The sequence below is a fragment of the Ranitomeya variabilis genome, chromosome 5 (genome assembly GCF_051348905.1).
Source record: "Ranitomeya variabilis isolate aRanVar5 chromosome 5, aRanVar5.hap1, whole genome shotgun sequence".
Classification (NCBI taxonomy): domain Eukaryota; kingdom Metazoa; phylum Chordata; class Amphibia; order Anura; family Dendrobatidae; genus Ranitomeya; species Ranitomeya variabilis.
The window spans coordinates 62,859,498-62,873,731 of NC_135236.1; the positions used below are offsets into that span (position 1 = coordinate 62,859,498).

General features: G+C 40.5%; 25 non-coding genes across 25 annotated transcripts; 8 read left to right on the forward strand and 17 right to left on the reverse strand.

Moving 5' to 3' along the window:
- Positions 1-282: 282 nt before the first annotated feature.
- Positions 283-354, reverse strand: TRNAE-CUC (transfer RNA glutamic acid (anticodon CUC)). Its single transcript has one exon. It is a non-coding gene; the product is annotated as a tRNA-Glu (tRNA).
- Positions 355-1,421: 1,067 nt separating this feature from the next.
- On the reverse strand, positions 1,422-1,493 carry TRNAE-UUC (transfer RNA glutamic acid (anticodon UUC)). Its single transcript has one exon. It is a non-coding gene; the product is annotated as a tRNA-Glu (tRNA).
- Positions 1,494-1,581: 88 nt separating this feature from the next.
- TRNAM-CAU (transfer RNA methionine (anticodon CAU)) lies at positions 1,582-1,654 on the forward strand. Its single transcript has one exon. It is a non-coding gene; the product is annotated as a tRNA-Met (tRNA).
- A 302-nt stretch (positions 1,655-1,956) lies between these two features.
- On the reverse strand, positions 1,957-2,028 carry TRNAE-CUC (transfer RNA glutamic acid (anticodon CUC)). Its single transcript has one exon. It is a non-coding gene; the product is annotated as a tRNA-Glu (tRNA).
- A 1,068-nt stretch (positions 2,029-3,096) lies between these two features.
- Positions 3,097-3,168, reverse strand: TRNAE-UUC (transfer RNA glutamic acid (anticodon UUC)). Its single transcript has one exon. It is a non-coding gene; the product is annotated as a tRNA-Glu (tRNA).
- Positions 3,169-3,256: 88 nt separating this feature from the next.
- On the forward strand, positions 3,257-3,329 carry TRNAM-CAU (transfer RNA methionine (anticodon CAU)). The gene has a single exon. It is a non-coding gene; the product is annotated as a tRNA-Met (tRNA).
- A 302-nt stretch (positions 3,330-3,631) lies between these two features.
- Positions 3,632-3,703, reverse strand: TRNAE-CUC (transfer RNA glutamic acid (anticodon CUC)). The gene has a single exon. It is a non-coding gene; the product is annotated as a tRNA-Glu (tRNA).
- A 1,067-nt stretch (positions 3,704-4,770) lies between these two features.
- On the reverse strand, positions 4,771-4,842 carry TRNAE-UUC (transfer RNA glutamic acid (anticodon UUC)). Its single transcript has one exon. It is a non-coding gene; the product is annotated as a tRNA-Glu (tRNA).
- An 88-nt stretch (positions 4,843-4,930) lies between these two features.
- TRNAM-CAU (transfer RNA methionine (anticodon CAU)) lies at positions 4,931-5,003 on the forward strand. Its single transcript has one exon. It is a non-coding gene; the product is annotated as a tRNA-Met (tRNA).
- A 302-nt stretch (positions 5,004-5,305) lies between these two features.
- TRNAE-CUC (transfer RNA glutamic acid (anticodon CUC)) lies at positions 5,306-5,377 on the reverse strand. The gene has a single exon. It is a non-coding gene; the product is annotated as a tRNA-Glu (tRNA).
- A 1,067-nt stretch (positions 5,378-6,444) lies between these two features.
- Positions 6,445-6,516, reverse strand: TRNAE-UUC (transfer RNA glutamic acid (anticodon UUC)). Its single transcript has one exon. It is a non-coding gene; the product is annotated as a tRNA-Glu (tRNA).
- Positions 6,517-6,604: 88 nt separating this feature from the next.
- On the forward strand, positions 6,605-6,677 carry TRNAM-CAU (transfer RNA methionine (anticodon CAU)). The gene has a single exon. It is a non-coding gene; the product is annotated as a tRNA-Met (tRNA).
- A 302-nt stretch (positions 6,678-6,979) lies between these two features.
- TRNAE-CUC (transfer RNA glutamic acid (anticodon CUC)) lies at positions 6,980-7,051 on the reverse strand. The gene has a single exon. It is a non-coding gene; the product is annotated as a tRNA-Glu (tRNA).
- Positions 7,052-8,119: 1,068 nt separating this feature from the next.
- On the reverse strand, positions 8,120-8,191 carry TRNAE-UUC (transfer RNA glutamic acid (anticodon UUC)). Its single transcript has one exon. It is a non-coding gene; the product is annotated as a tRNA-Glu (tRNA).
- An 88-nt stretch (positions 8,192-8,279) lies between these two features.
- On the forward strand, positions 8,280-8,352 carry TRNAM-CAU (transfer RNA methionine (anticodon CAU)). The gene has a single exon. It is a non-coding gene; the product is annotated as a tRNA-Met (tRNA).
- A 302-nt stretch (positions 8,353-8,654) lies between these two features.
- Positions 8,655-8,726, reverse strand: TRNAE-CUC (transfer RNA glutamic acid (anticodon CUC)). The gene has a single exon. It is a non-coding gene; the product is annotated as a tRNA-Glu (tRNA).
- Positions 8,727-9,795: 1,069 nt separating this feature from the next.
- On the reverse strand, positions 9,796-9,867 carry TRNAE-UUC (transfer RNA glutamic acid (anticodon UUC)). The gene has a single exon. It is a non-coding gene; the product is annotated as a tRNA-Glu (tRNA).
- Positions 9,868-9,955: 88 nt separating this feature from the next.
- TRNAM-CAU (transfer RNA methionine (anticodon CAU)) lies at positions 9,956-10,028 on the forward strand. Its single transcript has one exon. It is a non-coding gene; the product is annotated as a tRNA-Met (tRNA).
- A 302-nt stretch (positions 10,029-10,330) lies between these two features.
- TRNAE-CUC (transfer RNA glutamic acid (anticodon CUC)) lies at positions 10,331-10,402 on the reverse strand. The gene has a single exon. It is a non-coding gene; the product is annotated as a tRNA-Glu (tRNA).
- A 1,067-nt stretch (positions 10,403-11,469) lies between these two features.
- On the reverse strand, positions 11,470-11,541 carry TRNAE-UUC (transfer RNA glutamic acid (anticodon UUC)). Its single transcript has one exon. It is a non-coding gene; the product is annotated as a tRNA-Glu (tRNA).
- Positions 11,542-11,629: 88 nt separating this feature from the next.
- TRNAM-CAU (transfer RNA methionine (anticodon CAU)) lies at positions 11,630-11,702 on the forward strand. Its single transcript has one exon. It is a non-coding gene; the product is annotated as a tRNA-Met (tRNA).
- A 302-nt stretch (positions 11,703-12,004) lies between these two features.
- Positions 12,005-12,076, reverse strand: TRNAE-CUC (transfer RNA glutamic acid (anticodon CUC)). The gene has a single exon. It is a non-coding gene; the product is annotated as a tRNA-Glu (tRNA).
- A 1,067-nt stretch (positions 12,077-13,143) lies between these two features.
- TRNAE-UUC (transfer RNA glutamic acid (anticodon UUC)) lies at positions 13,144-13,215 on the reverse strand. The gene has a single exon. It is a non-coding gene; the product is annotated as a tRNA-Glu (tRNA).
- Positions 13,216-13,303: 88 nt separating this feature from the next.
- On the forward strand, positions 13,304-13,376 carry TRNAM-CAU (transfer RNA methionine (anticodon CAU)). Its single transcript has one exon. It is a non-coding gene; the product is annotated as a tRNA-Met (tRNA).
- A 302-nt stretch (positions 13,377-13,678) lies between these two features.
- Positions 13,679-13,750, reverse strand: TRNAE-CUC (transfer RNA glutamic acid (anticodon CUC)). Its single transcript has one exon. It is a non-coding gene; the product is annotated as a tRNA-Glu (tRNA).
- Positions 13,751-14,234: the final 484 nt, after the last annotated feature.

Consider the following 14,234-nt stretch of genomic DNA (forward strand, 5'->3'; position numbering starts at 1 on the left):
GAGATCTTGTCCCCAACTTAGAACTTTCCCTTTCAGTTCTAAAACAATTCTGATAGTTAAGGAATTGTGAACCCAAATGACAGATAGTACACATGGGTTGTTGAGTCTCTTAACACTTTTGGTGTAAAAAGAGGTAGTTGGGAATGGTTTGAGCTATGAAAAGTCACAGGGAGCTGGTGTTCAGCATTTTTGACGCTTAAATCCAAATTGTACCTGAAATACTTTGGTCCGAAAACAACGTGTCAGTCTTTGAAAGTTGGCGGTAGTACAGAAAAGGGTACTTTCCCATACCGGGAGTCGAACCCGGGCCGCCTGGGTGAGAACCAGGAATCCTAACCGCTAGACCATATGGGAAATGATGCATATCAGAATCAGTGACAATCTAAAAAAAAGAAGTTTACTACTTGGCACAAGAAACTTCTGCTGTTCAGTTTTCGCAACTTGCCTCGTTAACACAGTAGGAAGCAAATCAGTCTCATAAGCTGAAGGTTGAACGTTTGATGGTCAGAAGAGGCACTGGCCCCTTGTTTTTTCAATCAATTCTGTCTCCATCGTGGCTAGAGAGCCACCGATTTTTCCCATTCAGTACCAAAACATAACCGATTGCAGCAAGGAGGAGAGCTCTAATGACAGACAGGGAAAAAAGGGTTGCTGAGTCCCTTAAAACCTAGGAGTTAAATAAGAGAAATAAGAATGGTTTGAGATTTGACCTCCAATGGTATGTGGTGCAAATAAATATCCAAAAACTCTGGTGGTTGACATTTTTGCTGCATAGAGCAGCTCAAACCTAAACTGATTCCATCTACAAGGTACGTGGCAGCTTTTGAATGTGCGTACATGTACCAAAGGAGGGTCACTCCCTTAGCAGGAATTGAACCAGTAAACCAGGGATACTAGGTCCTTTTCCACATGGGTAAAGCTTTACACTATCCAACAAAACAGTTTAAAAAAAAAAAAAAAAAAAGAAGTTTTATGCTTTGATTGAATAACTTTTACATCACTAAAGCTAAAACTTACCACATGAACACCATAATTAGCATATCAGTTGGTAATCTGAAGAATATGATTTTATTCCTCACACGTGGTAATACTCCCTCCTTTTCTCAAGAGATTTTGTTACCAACTCAGAACTTTCCCATTAATTTCTGAAACGTTTCCGATTGGAAAGGAAGTAGGAGCCCTAACGACAGACAGAACACATGGATTGTTGAGTCCCTTAACACTTTGGAGTAAAAAGGTGTAGTTGAGAATGAGTTAAGCTATGAAACAAAATTAAATCTTGTGCAAAAGGTCAGAATGAATGACAAATACCCTGGTGTTTAGCATTTGTGACTGCATTGTGCAAATTCTATCTGAAATACTTTTATCTGCAAAACACATTTCGGTCTTTGAATGTTGGCAGTAGTACAGAAAAAAGTGCATTCCCATACCGGGAGTCGAACCCGGGCCGCCTGGGTGAAAACCAGGAATCCTAAACGCTAGACCATATGGGAATAGATACCTTCAAACTCATTGACAATATGAAAAAAATAAGTTTCGTGCCTTGCACAAGAAATGTCTGCAGATTAGCATGTGTGTCTTGCCTCGTTAGCGCAGTAGGTAGCGCGTCAGTCTCATAATCTGAAGGTCGTGAGTTCGATCCTCACACGGGGCAGCATATTCCTCTTTTCTTAAGAGATCTTGTCCCCAACTTAGAACTTTCCCTTTCAGTTCTAAAACAATTCTGATAGTTAAGGAATTGTGAACCCAAATGACAGATAGTACGCATGGGTTGTTGAGTCTCTTAACACTTTTGGTGTAAAAAGAGGTAGTTGGGAATGGTTTGAGCTATGAAAAGTCACAGGGAGCTGGTGTTCAGCATTTTTGACGCTTAAATCCAAATTGTACCTGAAATACTTTGGTCCGAAAACAACGTGTCAGTCTTTGAAAGTTGGCGGTAGTACAGAAAAGGGTACTTTCCCATACCGGGAGTCGAACCCGGGCCGCCTGGGTGAGAACCAGGAATCCTAACCGCTAGACCATATGGGAAATGATGCATATCAGAATCAGTGACAATCTAAAAAAAAGAAGTTTACTACTTGGCACAAGAAACTTCTGCTGTTCAGTTTTCGCAACTTGCCTCGTTAACACAGTAGGAAGCAAATCAGTCTCATAAGCTGAAGGTTGAACGTTTGATGGTCAGAAGAGGCACTGGCCCCTTGTTTTTTCAATCAATTCTGTCTCCATCGTGGCTAGAGAGCCACCGATTTTTCCCATTCAGTACCAAAACATAACCGATTGCAGCAAGGAGGAGAGCTCTAATGACAGACAGAGAAAAAAGGGTTGCTGAGTCCCTTAAATCCTAGGGGTTAAATAAGAGAAATAAGAATGGTTTGAGATTTGACCTCCAATGGTATGTGGTGCAAATAAATATCCAAAAACTCTGGTGGTTGACATTTTTGCTGCATAGAGCAGCTCAAACCTAAACTGATTCCATCTACAAGGTACGTGGCAGCTTTTGAATGTGCGTACATGTACCAAAGGAGGGTCACTCCCATAGCAGGAATTGAACCAGTAAACCAGGGATACTAGGTCCTTTTCCACATGGGTAAAGCTTTACACTATCCAACAAAACAGTTTAAAAAAAAAAAAAAAAAAAAAAAGTTTTATGCTTTGATTGAATAACTTTTACATCACTAAAGCTAAAACTTACCACATGAACACCATAATTAGCATATCAGTTGGTAATCTGAAGAATATGATTTTATTCCTCACACGTGGTAATACTCCCTCCTTTTCTCAAGAGATTTTGTTACCAACTCAGAACTTTCCCATTAATTTCTGAAACGTTTCCGATTGGAAAGGAAGTAGGAGCCCTAACGACAGACAGAACACATGGATTGTTGAGTCCCTTAACACTTTGGAGTAAAAAGGTGTAGTTGAGAATGAGTTAAGCTATGAAACAAAATTAAATCTTGTGCAAAAGGTCAGAATGAATGACAAATACCCTGGTGTTTAGCATTTGTGACTGCATTGTGCAAATTCTATCTGAAATACTTTTATCTGCAAAACACATTTCGGTCTTTGAATGTTGGCAGTAGTACAGAAAAAAGTGCATTCCCATACCGGGAGTCGAACCCGGGCCGCCTGGGTGAAAACCAGGAATCCTAAACGCTAGACCATATGGGAATAGATACCTTCAAACTCATTGACAATATGAAAAAAATAAGTTTCGTGCCTTGCACAAGAAATGTCTGCAGATTAGCATGTGTGTCTTGCCTCGTTAGCGCAGTAGGTAGCGCGTCAGTCTCATAATCTGAAGGTCGTGAGTTCGATCCTCACACGGGGCAGCATATTCCTCTTTTCTTAAGAGATCTTGTCCCCAACTTAGAACTTTCCCTTTCAGTTCTAAAACAATTCTGATAGTTAAGGAATTGTGAACCCAAATGACAGATAGTACACATGGGTTGTTGAGTCTCTTAACACTTTTGGTGTAAAAAGAGGTAGTTGGGAATGGTTTGAGCTATGAAAAGTCACAGGGAGCTGGTGTTCAGCATTTTTGACGCTTAAATCCAAATTGTACCTGAAATACTTTGGTCCGAAAACAACGTGTCAGTCTTTGAAAGTTGGCGGTAGTACAGAAAAGGGTACTTTCCCATACCGGGAGTCGAACCCGGGCCGCCTGGGTGAGAACCAGGAATCCTAACCGCTAGACCATATGGGAAATGATGCATATCAGAATCAGTGACAATCTAAAAAAAAGAAGTTTACTACTTGGCACAAGAAACTTCTGCTGTTCAGTTTTCGCAACTTGCCTCGTTAACACAGTAGGAAGCAAATCAGTCTCATAAGCTGAAGGTTGAACGTTTGATGGTCAGAAGAGGCACTGGCCCCTTGTTTTTTCAATCAATTCTGTCTCCATCGTGGCTAGAGAGCCACCGATTTTTCCCATTCAGTACCAAAACATAACCGATTGCAGCAAGGAGGAGAGCTCTAATGACAGACAGGGAAAAAAGGGTTGCTGAGTCCCTTAAAACCTAGGAGTTAAATAAGAGAAATAAGAATGGTTTGAGATTTGACCTCCAATGGTATGTGGTGCAAATAAATATCCAAAAACTCTGGTGGTTGACATTTTTGCTGCATAGAGCAGCTCAAACCTAAACTGATTCCATCTACAAGGTACGTGGCAGCTTTTGAATGTGCGTACATGTACCAAAGGAGGGTCACTCCCATAGCAGGAATTGAACCAGTAAACCAGGGATACTAGGTCCTTTTCCACATGGGTAAAGCTTTACACTATCCAACAAAACAGTTTAAAAAAAAAAAAAAAAAAAAAAGTTTTATGCTTTGATTGAATAACTTTTACATCACTAAAGCTAAAACTTACCACATGAACACCATAATTAGCATATCAGTTGGTAATCTGAAGAATATGATTTTATTCCTCACACGTGGTAATACTCCCTCCTTTTCTCAAGAGATTTTGTTACCAACTCAGAACTTTCCCATTAATTTCTGAAACGTTTCCGATTGGAAAGGAAGTAGGAGCCCTAACGACAGACAGAACACATGGATTGTTGAGTCCCTTAACACTTTGGAGTAAAAAGGTGTAGTTGAGAATGAGTTAAGCTATGAAACAAAATTAAATCTTGTGCAAAAGGTCAGAATGAATGACAAATACCCTGGTGTTTAGCATTTGTGACTGCATTGTGCAAATTCTATCTGAAATACTTTTATCTGCAAAACACATTTCGGTCTTTGAATGTTGGCAGTAGTACAGAAAAAAGTGCATTCCCATACCGGGAGTCGAACCCGGGCCGCCTGGGTGAAAACCAGGAATCCTAAACGCTAGACCATATGGGAATAGATACCTTCAAACTCATTGACAATATGAAAAAAATAAGTTTCGTGCCTTGCACAAGAAATGTCTGCAGATTAGCATGTGTGTCTTGCCTCGTTAGCGCAGTAGGTAGCGCGTCAGTCTCATAATCTGAAGGTCGTGAGTTCGATCCTCACACGGGGCAGCATATTCCTCTTTTCTTAAGAGATCTTGTCCCCAACTTAGAACTTTCCCTTTCAGTTCTAAAACAATTCTGATAGTTAAGGAATTGTGAACCCAAATGACAGATAGTACGCATGGGTTGTTGAGTCTCTTAACACTTTTGGTGTAAAAAGAGGTAGTTGGGAATGGTTTGAGCTATGAAAAGTCACAGGGAGCTGGTGTTCAGCATTTTTGACGCTTAAATCCAAATTGTACCTGAAATACTTTGGTCCGAAAACAACGTGTCAGTCTTTGAAAGTTGGCGGTAGTACAGAAAAGGGTACTTTCCCATACCGGGAGTCGAACCCGGGCCGCCTGGGTGAGAACCAGGAATCCTAACCGCTAGACCATATGGGAAATGATGCATATCAGAATCAGTGACAATCTAAAAAAAAGAAGTTTACTACTTGGCACAAGAAACTTCTGCTGTTCAGTTTTCGCAACTTGCCTCGTTAACACAGTAGGAAGCAAATCAGTCTCATAAGCTGAAGGTTGAACGTTTGATGGTCAGAAGAGGCACTGGCCCCTTGTTTTTTCAATCAATTCTGTCTCCATCGTGGCTAGAGAGCCACCGATTTTTCCCATTCAGTACCAAAACATAACCGATTGCAGCAAGGAGGAGAGCTCTAATGACAGACAGGGAAAAAAGGGTTGCTGAGTCCCTTAAATCCTAGGAGTTAAATAAGAGAAATAAGAATGGTTTGAGATTTGACCTCCAATGGTATGTGGTGCAAATAAATATCCAAAAACTCTGGTGGTTGACATTTTTGCTGCATAGAGCAGCTCAAACCTAAACTGATTCCATCTACAAGGTACGTGGCAGCTTTTGAATGTGCGTACATGTACCAAAGGAGGGTCACTCCCATAGCAGGAATTGAACCAGTAAACCAGGGATACTAGGTCCTTTTCCACATGGGTAAAGCTTTACACTATCCAACAAAACAGTTTAAAAAAAAAAAAAAAAAAAAAAGTTTTATGCTTTGATTGAATAACTTTTACATCACTAAAGCTAAAACTTACCACATGAACACCATAATTAGCATATCAGTTGGTAATCTGAAGAATATGATTTTATTCCTCACACGTGGTAATACTCCCTCCTTTTCTCAAGAGATTTTGTTACCAACTCAGAACTTTCCCATTAATTTCTGAAACGTTTCCGATTGGAAAGGAAGTAGGAGCCCTAACGACAGACAGAACACATGGATTGTTGAGTCCCTTAACACTTTGGAGTAAAAAGGTGTAGTTGAGAATGAGTTAAGCTATGAAACAAAATTAAATCTTGTGCAAAAGGTCAGAATGAATGACAAATACCCTGGTGTTTAGCATTTGTGACTGCATTGTGCAAATTCTATCTGAAATACTTTTATCTGCAAAACACATTTCGGTCTTTGAATGTTGGCAGTAGTACAGAAAAAAGTGCATTCCCATACCGGGAGTCGAACCCGGGCCGCCTGGGTGAAAACCAGGAATCCTAAACGCTAGACCATATGGGAATAGATACCTTCAAACTCATTGACAATATGAAAAAAATAAGTTTCGTGCCTTGCACAAGAAATGTCTGCAGATTAGCATGTGTGTCTTGCCTCGTTAGCGCAGTAGGTAGCGCGTCAGTCTCATAATCTGAAGGTCGTGAGTTCGATCCTCACACGGGGCAGCATATTCCTCTTTTCTTAAGAGATCTTGTCCCCAACTTAGAACTTTCCCTTTCAGTTCTAAAACAATTCTGATAGTTAAGGAATTGTGAACCCAAATGACAGATAGTACGCATGGGTTGTTGAGTCTCTTAACACTTTTGGTGTAAAAAGAGGTAGTTGGGAATGGTTTGAGCTATGAAAAGTCACAGGGAGCTGGTGTTCAGCATTTTTGACGCTTAAATCCAAATTGTACCTGAAATACTTTGGTCCGAAAACAACGTGTCAGTCTTTGAAAGTTGGCGGTAGTACAGAAAAGGGTACTTTCCCATACCGGGAGTCGAACCCGGGCCGCCTGGGTGAGAACCAGGAATCCTAACCGCTAGACCATATGGGAAATGATGCATATCAGAATCAGTGACAATCTAAAAAAAAGAAGTTTACTACTTGGCACAAGAAACTTCTGCTGTTCAGTTTTCGCAACTTGCCTCGTTAACACAGTAGGAAGCAAATCAGTCTCATAAGCTGAAGGTTGAACGTTTGATGGTCAGAAGAGGCACTGGCCCCTTGTTTTTTCAATCAATTCTGTCTCCATCGTGGCTAGAGAGCCACCGATTTTTCCCATTCAGTACCAAAACATAACCGATTGCAGCAAGGAGGAGAGCTCTAATGACAGACAGGGAAAAAAGGGTTGCTGAGTCCCTTAAATCCTAGGAGTTAAATAAGAGAAATAAGAATGGTTTGAGATTTGACCTCCAATGGTATGTGGTGCAAATAAATATCCAAAAACTCTGGTGGTTGACATTTTTGCTGCATAGAGCAGCTCAAACCTAAACTGATTCCATCTACAAGGTACGTGGCAGCTTTTGAATGTGCGTACATGTACCAAAGGAGGGTCACTCCCATAGCAGGAATTGAACCAGTAAACCAGGGATACTAGGTCCTTTTCCACATGGGTAAAGCTTTACACTATCCAACAAAACAGTTTAAAAAAAAAAAAAAAAAAAAAAAGTTTTATGCTTTGATTGAATAACTTTTACATCACTAAAGCTAAAACTTACCACATGAACACCATAATTAGCATATCAGTTGGTAATCTGAAGAATATGATTTTATTCCTCACACGTGGTAATACTCCCTCCTTTTCTCAAGAGATTTTGTTACCAACTCAGAACTTTCCCATTAATTTCTGAAACGTTTCCGATTGGAAAGGAAGTAGGAGCCCTAACGACAGACAGAACACATGGATTGTTGAGTCCCTTAACACTTTGGAGTAAAAAGGTGTAGTTGAGAATGAGTTAAGCTATGAAACAAAATTAAATCTTGTGCAAAAGGTCAGAATGAATGACAAATACCCTGGTGTTTAGCATTTGTGACTGCATTGTGCAAATTCTATCTGAAATACTTTTATCTGCAAAACACATTTCGGTCTTTGAATGTTGGCAGTAGTACAGAAAAAAGTGCATTCCCATACCGGGAGTCGAACCCGGGCCGCCTGGGTGAAAACCAGGAATCCTAAACGCTAGACCATATGGGAATAGATACCTTCAAACTCATTGACAATATGAAAAAAATAAGTTTCGTGCCTTGCACAAGAAATGTCTGCAGATTAGCATGTGTGTCTTGCCTCGTTAGCGCAGTAGGTAGCGCGTCAGTCTCATAATCTGAAGGTCGTGAGTTCGATCCTCACACGGGGCAGCATATTCCTCTTTTCTTAAGAGATCTTGTCCCCAACTTAGAACTTTCCCTTTCAGTTCTAAAACAATTCTGATAGTTAAGGAATTGTGAACCCAAATGACAGATAGTACGCATGGGTTGTTGAGTCTCTTAACACTTTTGGTGTAAAAAGAGGTAGTTGGGAATGGTTTGAGCTATGAAAAGTCACAGGGAGCTGGTGTTCAGCATTTTTGACGCTTAAATCCAAATTGTACCTGAAATACTTTGGTCCGAAAACAACGTGTCAGTCTTTGAAAGTTGGCGGTAGTACAGAAAAGGGTACTTTCCCATACCGGGAGTCGAACCCGGGCCGCCTGGGTGAGAACCAGGAATCCTAACCGCTAGACCATATGGGAAATGATGCATATCAGAATCAGTGACAATCTAAAAAAAAGAAGTTTACTACTTGGCACAAGAAACTTCTGCTGTTCAGTTTTCGCAACTTGCCTCGTTAACACAGTAGGAAGCAAATCAGTCTCATAAGCTGAAGGTTGAACGTTTGATGGTCAGAAGAGGCACTGGCCCCTTGTTTTTTCAATCAATTCTGTCTCCATCGTGGCTAGAGAGCCACCGATTTTTCCCATTCAGTACCAAAACATAACCGATTGCAGCAAGGAGGAGAGCTCTAATGACAGACAGGGAAAAAAGGGTTGCTGAGTCCCTTAAAACCTAGGAGTTAAATAAGAGAAATAAGAATGGTTTGAGATTTGACCTCCAATGGTATGTGGTGCAAATAAATATCCAAAAACTCTGGTGGTTGACATTTTTGCTGCATAGAGCAGCTCAAACCTAAACTGATTCCATCTACAAGGTACGTGGCAGCTTTTGAATGTGCGTACATGTACCAAAGGAGGGTCACTCCCATAGCAGGAATTGAACCAGTAAACCAGGGATACTAGGTCCTTTTCCACATGGGTAAAGCTTTACACTATCCAACAAAACAGTTTAAAAAAAAAAAAAAAAAAAAAAAAGTTTTATGCTTTGATTGAATAACTTTTACATCACTAAAGCTAAAACTTACCACATGAACACCATAATTAGCATATCAGTTGGTAATCTGAAGAATATGATTTTATTCCTCACACGTGGTAATACTCCCTCCTTTTCTCAAGAGATTTTGTTACCAACTCAGAACTTTCCCATTAATTTCTGAAACGTTTCCGATTGGAAAGGAAGTAGGAGCCCTAACGACAGACAGAACACATGGATTGTTGAGTCCCTTAACACTTTGGAGTAAAAAGGTGTAGTTGAGAATGAGTTAAGCTATGAAACAAAATTAAATCTTGTGCAAAAGGTCAGAATGAATGACAAATACCCTGGTGTTTAGCATTTGTGACTGCATTGTGCAAATTCTATCTGAAATACTTTTATCTGCAAAACACATTTCGGTCTTTGAATGTTGGCAGTAGTACAGAAAAAAGTGCATTCCCATACCGGGAGTCGAACCCGGGCCGCCTGGGTGAAAACCAGGAATCCTAAACGCTAGACCATATGGGAATAGATACCTTCAAACTCATTGACAATATGAAAAAAATAAGTTTCGTGCCTTGCACAAGAAATGTCTGCAGATTAGCATGTGTGTCTTGCCTCGTTAGCGCAGTAGGTAGCGCGTCAGTCTCATAATCTGAAGGTCGTGAGTTCGATCCTCACACGGGGCAGCATATTCCTCTTTTCTTAAGAGATCTTGTCCCCAACTTAGAACTTTCCCTTTCAGTTCTAAAACAATTCTGATAGTTAAGGAATTGTGAACCCAAATGACAGATAGTACACATGGGTTGTTGAGTCTCTTAACACTTTTGGTGTAAAAAGAGGTAGTTGGGAATGGTTTGAGCTATGAAAAGTCACAGGGAGCTGGTGTTCAGCATTTTTGACGCTTAAATCCAAATTGTACCTGAAATACTTTGGTCCGAAAACAACGTGTCAGTCTTTGAAAGTTGGCGGTAGTACAGAAAAGGGTACTTTCCCATACCGGGAGTCGAACCCGGGCCGCCTGGGTGAGAACCAGGAATCCTAACCGCTAGACCATATGGGAAATGATGCATATCAGAATCAGTGACAATCTAAAAAAAAGAAGTTTACTACTTGGCACAAGAAACTTCTGCTGTTCAGTTTTCGCAACTTGCCTCGTTAACACAGTAGGAAGCAAATCAGTCTCATAAGCTGAAGGTTGAACGTTTGATGGTCAGAAGAGGCACTGGCCCCTTGTTTTTTCAATCAATTCTGTCTCCATCGTGGCTAGAGAGCCACCGATTTTTCCCATTCAGTACCAAAACATAACCGATTGCAGCAAGGAGGAGAGCTCTAATGACAGACAGGGAAAAAAGGGTTGCTGAGTCCCTTAAAACCTAGGAGTTAAATAAGAGAAATAAGAATGGTTTGAGATTTGACCTCCAATGGTATGTGGTGCAAATAAATATCCAAAAACTCTGGTGGTTGACATTTTTGCTGCATAGAGCAGCTCAAACCTAAACTGATTCCATCTACAAGGTACGTGGCAGCTTTTGAATGTGCGTACATGTACCAAAGGAGGGTCACTCCCATAGCAGGAATTGAACCAGTAAACCAGGGATACTAGGTCCTTTTCCACATGGGTAAAGCTTTACACTATCCAACAAAACAGTTTAAAAAAAAAAAAAAAAAAAAAAGTTTTATGCTTTGATTGAATAACTTTTACATCACTAAAGCTAAAACTTACCACATGAACACCATAATTAGCATATCAGTTGGTAATCTGAAGAATATGATTTTATTCCTCACACGTGGTAATACTCCCTCCTTTTCTCAAGAGATTTTGTTACCAACTCAGAACTTTCCCATTAATTTCTGAAACGTTTCCGATTGGAAAGGAAGTAGGAGCCCTAACGACAGACAGAACACATGGATTGTTGAGTCCCTTAACACTTTGGAGTAAAAAGGTGTAGTTGAGAATGAGTTAAGCTATGAAACAAAATTAAATCTTGTGCAAAAGGTCAGAATGAATGACAAATACCCTGGTGTTTAGCATTTGTGACTGCATTGTGCAAATTCTATCTGAAATACTTTTATCTGCAAAACACATTTCGGTCTTTGAATGTTGGCAGTAGTACAGAAAAAAGTGCATTCCCATACCGGGAGTCGAACCCGGGCCGCCTGGGTGAAAACCAGGAATCCTAAACGCTAGACCATATGGGAATAGATACCTTCAAACTCATTGACAATATGAAAAAAATAAGTTTCGTGCCTTGCACAAGAAATGTCTGCAGATTAGCATGTGTGTCTTGCCTCGTTAGCGCAGTAGGTAGCGCGTCAGTCTCATAATCTGAAGGTCGTGAGTTCGATCCTCACACGGGGCAGCATATTCCTCTTTTCTTAAGAGATCTTGTCCCCAACTTAGAACTTTCCCTTTCAGTTCTAAAACAATTCTGATAGTTAAGGAATTGTGAACCCAAATGACAGATAGTACACATGGGTTGTTGAGTCTCTTAACACTTTTGGTGTAAAAAGAGGTAGTTGGGAATGGTTTGAGCTATGAAAAGTCACAGGGAGCTGGTGTTCAGCATTTTTGACGCTTAAATCCAAATTGTACCTGAAATACTTTGGTCCGAAAACAACGTGTCAGTCTTTGAAAGTTGGCGGTAGTACAGAAAAGGGTACTTTCCCATACCGGGAGTCGAACCCGGGCCGCCTGGGTGAGAACCAGGAATCCTAACCGCTAGACCATATGGGAAATGATGCATATCAGAATCAGTGACAATCTAAAAAAAAGAAGTTTACTACTTGGCACAAGAAACTTCTGCTGTTCAGTTTTCGCAACTTGCCTCGTTAACACAGTAGGAAGCAAATCAGTCTCATAAGCTGAAGGTTGAACGTTTGATGGTCAGAAGAGGCACTGGCCCCTTGTTTTTTCAATCAATTCTGTCTCCATCGTGGCTAGAGAGCCACCGATTTTTCCCATTCAGTACCAAAACATAACCGATTGCAGCAAGGAGGAGAGCTCTAATGACAGACAGGGAAAAAAGGGTTGCTGAGTCCCTTAAAACCTAGGAGTTAAATAAGAGAAATAAGAATGGTTTGAGATTTGACCTCCAATGGTATGTGGTGCAAATAAATATCCAAAAACTCTGGTGGTTGACATTTTTGCTGCATAGAGCAGCTCAAACCTAAACTGATTCCATCTACAAGGTACGTGGCAGCTTTTGAATGTGCGTACATGTACCAAAGGAGGGTCACTCCCTTAGCAGGAATTGAACCAGTAAACCAGGGATACTAGGTCCTTTTCCACATGGGTAAAGCTTTACACTATCCAACAAAACAGTTTAAAAAAAAAAAAAAAAAAAGAAGTTTTATGCTTTGATTGAATAACTTTTACATCACTAAAGCTAAAACTTACCACATGAACACCATAATTAGCATATCAGTTGGTAATCTGAAGAATATGATTTTATTCCTCACACGTGGTAATACTCCCTCCTTTTCTCAAGAGATTTTGTTACCAACTCAGAACTTTCCCATTAATTTCTGAAACGTTTCCGATTGGAAAGGAAGTAGGAGCCCTAACGACAGACAGAACACATGGATTGTTGAGTCCCTTAACACTTTGGAGTAAAAAGGTGTAGTTGAGAATGAGTTAAGCTATGAAACAAAATTAAATCTTGTGCAAAAGGTCAGAATGAATGACAAATACCCTGGTGTTTAGCATTTTTGACTGCATTGTGCAAATTCTATCTGAAATACTTTTATCTGCAAAACACATTTCGGTCTTTGAATGTTGGCAGTAGTACAGAAAAAAGTGCATTCCCATACCGGGAGTCGAACCCGGGCCGCCTGGGTGAAAACCAGGAATCCTAACCGCTAGACCATATGGGAATAGATACCTTCAAACTCATTGACAATATGAAAAAAATAAGTTTCGTGCCTTGCACAAGAAATGTCTGCAGATTAGCATGTGTGTCTTGCCTCGTTAGCGCAGTAGGTAGCGCGTCAGTCTCATAATCTGAAGGTCGTGAGTTCGATCCTCACACGGGGCAGCATATTCCTCTTTTCTTAAGAGATCTTGTCCCCAACTTAGAACTTTCCCTTTCAGTTCTAAAACAATTCTGATAGTTAAGGAATTGTGAACCCATATGACAGATAGTACACATGGGTTGTTGAGTCTCTTAACACTTTTGGTGTAAAAAGAGGTAGTTGGGAATGGTTTGAGCTATGAAAAGTCACAGGGAGCTGGTGTTCAGCATTTTTGACGCTTAAATCCAAATTGTACCTGAAATACTTTGGTCCGAAAACAACGTGTCAGTCTTTGAAAGTTGGCGGTAGTACAGAAAAGGGTACTTTCCCATACCGGGAGTCAAACCCGGGCCGCCTGGGTGAGAACCAGGAATCCTAACCGCTAGACCATATGGGAAATGATGCATAACAGAGTCAGTGACAATCTAAAAAAAAGAAGTTTACTACTTGGCACAAGAAACTTCTGCTGTTCAGTTTTCGCAACTTGCCTCGTTAACACAGTAGGAAGCAAATCAGTCTCATAAGCTGAAGGTTGAACGTTTGATGGTCAGAAGAGGCACTGGCCCCTTGTTTTTTCAATGAATTCTGTCTCCATCGTGGCTAGAGAGCCACCGATTTTTCCCATTCAGTACCAAAACATAACCGATTGCAGCAAGGAGGAGAGCTCTAATGACAGACAGGGAAAAAAGTTTTGCTGAGTCCCTTAAAACCTAGGAGTTAAATAAGAGAAATAAGAATGGTTTGAGATTTGACCTCCAATGGTATGTGGTGCAAATAAATATCCAAAAACTCTGGTGGTTGACATTTTTGCTGCATAGAGCAGCTCAAACCTAAACTGATTCCATCTACAAGGTACGTGGCAGCTTTTGAATGTGCGTACA